Source organism: Sminthopsis crassicaudata, chromosome 1 (genome assembly GCF_048593235.1).
Source record: "Sminthopsis crassicaudata isolate SCR6 chromosome 1, ASM4859323v1, whole genome shotgun sequence".
Lineage (NCBI taxonomy): Eukaryota > Metazoa > Chordata > Mammalia > Dasyuromorphia > Dasyuridae > Sminthopsis > Sminthopsis crassicaudata.
This window is the reverse complement of record NC_133617.1, coordinates 706,958,230-706,964,482: the sequence shown is the minus strand read 5'-3', so window position 1 is coordinate 706,964,482 and position 6,253 is coordinate 706,958,230.

Genomic DNA, 6,253 nt, shown 5'->3' with positions numbered 1-6,253 from the left:
TTGATTCCATTCAGTCAAGAAAAAACACAGGAAAGGAAAAAATTAAAGGGGAAAGAAGGAAACAAGGAGAGCATAGAATTCACAAAACTGAAAGAAACAAACTAGAACTCACAGAAAATCAAGTCATCTTTTCTGCAGTGAGCCACTTTCCCCAAAGACCTGATGTCTCCTCCAGAGTTACACTGAGCAAGTCTCCCAGCTGGCATGAGTCGGCATCAATTGGCACCTTCTCACACTATTTTGTACAATTTCCACTGTTTGGTGAGATGTGAATGCATGCATACTTATCTTATACATACATGCAACCATTAAATACATTTGTCATGTGTGTATAATGTATAGGTATATAAAACATTTATACATACTTGCACACCTGTATATGCATGTATTATTTTTGGTTTTGTTTCTGATTGGTCTAGGGAACTACCTGAAATCCTCTTTACTACTGCAGACTAGAAACTATTCCACAACTTTTTTATTAAATCTTTTTAATTTTCAAGAGATATGCATGGATAATTTTTCAATATTAACCTTTGCAAAACCTTGTGTGCTAGTTTCCCCCCCCCCTTCTCCCACCCCTTCTCCAAAAGTGGAACAGGATGGCTTGGGAGGTAATGGGATCCTCCCTTACTAGGGGTCTTCAAGCAGAGGCAGTAGCTTTTAATACAATATATGTTAGCATTTAATACAATATATGTTAAACATGGTAAAAATGTATGTTACATGCAATATATGCATACATATTTATACAAGAAAAATTAAATCAAAGAGGGAAAAAAGAGAAAAATTAAAATGCAAACAACAAAAAGAGTGAAAATTCTATGTCCCACAACTTTTTTTGCAAATGTATTAATATGAATGTAACTTTCTTTCTGCCTATATCCAAAGAGATATAGTCACCCAAAATTTTGAGAGGGAAAATGGGTCTAATTGTTGGACAGAGGTTTTGCCAGCTTTCCCCAAGTACTGTTAGTCTATTCCTGACCTTGAACTGACTTTCTGGGAAAGGAAAGCAAGAGGAAAGATGAACATATTACAGCTATGGAACCATATGGTAGGGAAACAGCCTTTGAAGATGAAAGGTGGCAATTTGCATAGTGCATAAAATGATGATGACCCAACTCCTTGGAGCCAAGATGATGAAGTAAGCAGTAAATCACTAACTGTCCCATATTCCACTCCAAAAAAATCATAAAATAGAACCCCAAAACAAATACTGGTACAGCAGAACCAGAAAAAAAACACAGAGTGAAGCAATTTTGGAGCCCAAGAAACTTGGAAGACAGAAAGAAAGCTCTCTCATTTGGGCAAAAGAGAAGTGCAGTCCAAGACAGAAAGCATCCTAGCAAGCCAGCATAAAACTCCATATCAACAAACCAGCAGGAGATCCTGAGCCCCAGTGTAATGGGGTAGGCAAATGCTAACACCAGGACCTTCCCCATGTGCATCAGCATAGCCAGGGAAATGGGCAGACTAACTCTGAGAATCACTATGGCATAAGGTATAGTCCTGAGTAAACCAGTAACCTTCTGCAGCCAGACCTCAATGGCCCTGAAGAAGCGCAGAAACAATTGCTTTAAAAGTAGAATTGGCCAAATGGAAAAGAAAATACACATGTTAATTGAAGAAAAATGACTTTTTAAAAGTTAGAATTGGAAAAGTGGAAGCTAATGTCTCTAAGAGATATCAAGAATCAAACAAATTCAAAAGAATGAAAAAAAAAAAATAGAAGAAAATGTGAAATGCCTCATGGGGGAAAAAAAATGACCTGGAAAATACATCTAGGAGAGACATTATCAAAAATTTTGGACTACCTGAAATCCATAACAAAAAAAAAAGGCTCTGGACAGCATCTTTCAGGAAATTATTAAGGAAAATTGTTCTGAATCCTAGAATCAGAGGGCAAAATAGATATTGAAAGAATCCAGTGATCACCACAGGAAAGAGATACCAAAATAAAACTTCAAGGAATATTTTAGCTAAATTTCAGAATGATCAGTTCAAGGAAAAAAACATGCAATAGACCAGAAAGAAAATTCAAATATCAGGAAGCCACAATTAGGACAACATAGGATTTAGCAGCTGTATCATTACAAGATTGGAGGTCATGAAAGATAATATTGTGGAAGGCAAAGGAATTGACTACAACCAAGAATCACTTACCCAAGTGGAATTAAGCATAATATGTCAAGGGAGAAAATGGTCATTCAAAGAAATAGAAGGATTTCGAGCTTTCATAAGGAGAAGACCAGAATCCCTAATATCACTCAAAAAAAAAAAAAAAAAAAAAAACACAAACAGGTAAAAAAGAGAAAAGATAACGTACAGGATTCATAAGAGCTAAACTGTAGATGACACTTGTAATATTTAAAAATTATATCACTAAGGAATACACACAGACAATATGTATATGATAAATTTGAGGGAATTGCATAAAATAATTAAAGAATAAAAAAGGAATGCTCTGGGTCAGAAGGAAGAGGGGTTAGAATGGGGTAAATTATTTCATATGAAAAGAAGCAAAAGAACTATTACAGTGGAAGGGAAGATGTGAGGCTGGATGAGGTGATTATCTCTTGAACCTCATTCTCATCAGTATTGGCTCAAAGAAGGAAAACTATATAAAATCAGCTGAAAATATAAATCCAACAGGAAAGTATAAGAGGAGAGGAGAAGGTAGTCTGACAAAAGGGAAGACAGATGAAGAAAAGTATTAGACAGAAGTAAAGCACTGGTGAGGAGGGACAGGGTGAAAAGAGAAAGAACAAATTGAAAAAACAGATAAAGGGAAGTACACAGTAATTATAGCTATGAATATGAATAGAATGAATTATTTCATAAATGAGGTCAGATAGGGTGAATCAAAAACTAAAATCTTACAATACTGTATTTACAAGAACCACTTGAAGCAGAAAAACAGAGAGAGAGAGAGAATAAAGATAAGGGACTGGAGTGAATGTATTTTGCTTCAGCTAAAGTTGAGAAAAAGCAGGGGTAGCAATCCTGATCTTAAAGTAAAAGCAAAATAATTAAAATTATTGAAAAAGAGATAATTAAAAGAGATAAAGAAGGAAACTACATCTTAGGGAAAAGGTAGCATAGAAAATGAAGCAATACCAATACTAAACATATAAGCACCAAATAGTATAGCATCCAAATTCTTAAAGGAGAAGTAAAGTGAATTACAGGAAGAAATAGATAGCAAAACTTACTAGTGGAAGACCTCAGCTATCCCTTTTCATAACTTGATATATCCAATTAAAAAATAAACAAGAAAGAAACTGAGGTAAACAATATTAGAAAATTTAGATATTACAGATAAAGAAATCTGTAGAGAACAGAAAAGAGTATACCTTCTCAGCAGGACATGGCACCCACACAAAAATATTGGCCATGTATTAGAGTGTAAAAATTTTAAATCAAATATAGAAAGATAGAAATATTAAATTTTCAGATCAAAATAAAAATGCATTCATCAAAGGGCAGTGGAAAGATAAATTGAAAATAATTGAAAACTAATTTAATCCTAAAGAATAAATGAGTCAGAACAAATCATGGAAACTATAATTTTATTAAAGAAAATACAAGACACACATACCAAAATTTATGGGATGTAGCAAAAGCAGCAGGTAGGGGGAAAATCATCCCTCTAAGTTCTTAGATCAACAAAAGATAAAATTAATCAATGAATTAATTGGGCATGCAACTTAGGGAAAAAAAGCAAAAAAGAACAAATTTAAAATCCTCAAGTGAACACCAAATTGGAAATCCTGAAGATCAAAAGGAAGATTAGCAAGCCTGAAAGTAAAAAACATGTATATCTTAATAATTCTAAGAGCTGATTTTATGAAGAAAAACAATAAGATAGATAAAGCTTTGGTTAATTTGATTTTTTGAAAAAAGAGAAAAAAAATTATCCAACATCAAAAATGAAAAAGGGTGAAATCATCACCAATGAAGGAGAAATTAAAATAATCTTTAGGGAAAATTTGCCCAATTATATGCCAACAAATCTGACAATCAGAGAAAGCAATGAATAGTTTAGAAAATATAAATTACTCAGATTAACAGATCAGGAAATAGAATGCCTAGATAACACCATATTAGGGGAAAAAAATGAACAAATCATAAATGAACTCCCTAGGGAAAAATCCCCAGGGCCAGATGGGCTCACAAGTTAATTCTATCAAACACTTAAAGAACAATTAATTCCAATGCTGTATAAAAATCATTTGGAAAAATGAAACACCTACCAAACTCCTTTTATAGTACAAAAATAGTGCTGCTTATGTCTCAATCAGAAAGAGCTAAAACATAGAAAGGAAACTATAGACCAATTTCCCTAATGAATATCAATGTAAAAGTTTTGAACAAAACACTAGCAAGAAGATTGCAGCAATATATTTCAATGAGTATACACTAGATCTTAAACTAAATAATAAAGCAATAATAATCAAAACTACATGATACTGGCTAAGAAGTAGAATGGTATATCAGTGAAATAAATGAGTCTCACAAGACACATTAGTCACCATCCATGGAAACCTAGCATTCAATTTGGGATAAGAATTCATTATTTGACAAAAACTCCTTGGAAAACTGGAAACCAATAGTATACAAACTAGGTATAGAACCACATCTCACATCATACACAAAGATAAGCTCAAAATAGATGCATGATTTAGACATGAAGGGCGAACCCATAAGCAAATTAGAAAAATAAGGAATAATCTGTCTGTCAGATCTATGGGGAAGGGAAAAATTTGTGCCCAAACAAGAGAAAGCATTGTGAAATGTGAAATAGCTAATTTTTATTATATTAAATTAAAAAGCTTTTGTACAAACAAAAACAAGGCAATCAAGATTAGAAGGAAAGCAGAAAGCTGGGAAATAATCTTTACAGCTAGTAAACATAAAGAGTCTAATAAAGGTCTCATTTCTCAAGTTTATAGAGAAATGAGTTAAATTTATAAGAACATTTACAATTTACAAAAATATAAACATTTATAAGAATATAATTCATTCACCAATTGATAAATAGTCAAAGGTTATGAACAGAAAGTTTTCAGATTTTAAAAAAGTGAAAACTGTCCATAGGCTATGAAGAAGTGCTCTAAATCACTTTTGAGAAATACAAATAAATCCAAATAAAATACAATTCTGAGGTACTACCTCACACCTCTCAGAAAATGATAGATATTGAAGAGGATATGGGAATATTGGGACAGTATTTAACTGAAGAAAAAATAAAATATTTTAAACAATAAGGTACAACTGCATTCAACAAAGAATTATACATAGGCTAGATTGCAAAACTGGTCAAACATGAGTCAGGAGGATGAGAATAGTGATCTGTAATCAGAGGCCAACATCTCAACTTGGTTTATACTTGTGCATTCAATGTGTTAGTAAAAAGGACTGTTAACTCTTTTAGAGATAAATCATACCTAAGTTTTTTTTAGATTTTTTTTTTCTGGAACCCCTAAGTCAGGGCATATTAAGCCAGAGAGAACAAGAAAATCCTGACCTCCTATTTTAAATGTAACCTTCTCTCAGGATTGAACCTGCCAATGGGAGCCATCTGCTAGTGGCTGCTGGGGGTCTAACTCAGACCTGTAGAATGGATCTCTTCATGTGAGCAGATGATGATGCTATAAGGAGACTGAGAGGCAGTTGTTCTCTAACCAAGAAGCTGTTGCATTGTCTAATAGTAACCTCTCTCCTGAATTGACCTACCCCTTTATTCAGGCATGGTCCTTAACATGAATTTAATCTGAGTTTGGGATTAGATTCCCTCTTCTGAGAAGACCCTCCCCATCCCCATCCCCATCCCTACCCCCAGGCCATAGATGACACACATATATTTGAGTAATGAATGGAGCAGTGGATGGAGTAGATGGATGTAGAAGAATAGAATAGTGAATAATGTTGGGAGGGATGTAGAAGACCCTTACCCAAAATGACTACTCAGAGATCACTCAGTAGAAGGCAGAAAAGTTGTTTATTGAAAACCTCCAGAGGATGAGTAGTCTCATGGAGAGATAAGAAGAGAGAGCTTGAAGTAGGGGGGCTAAAGAAGTATTAAAAATACATAGCTTTTATACAAGAAATTACATCACAAGTAAGAGAGAATTGAGAAGGGAAGGGGGAGGCATCTAATTGATTGTTGCTATTTGGAGAGATTGGAATGGAAGGTTTCTGTTCCCAAAAATCTCCTGATTTCTAGGAAACAGAAAATAAAGCCTTCAGGCTT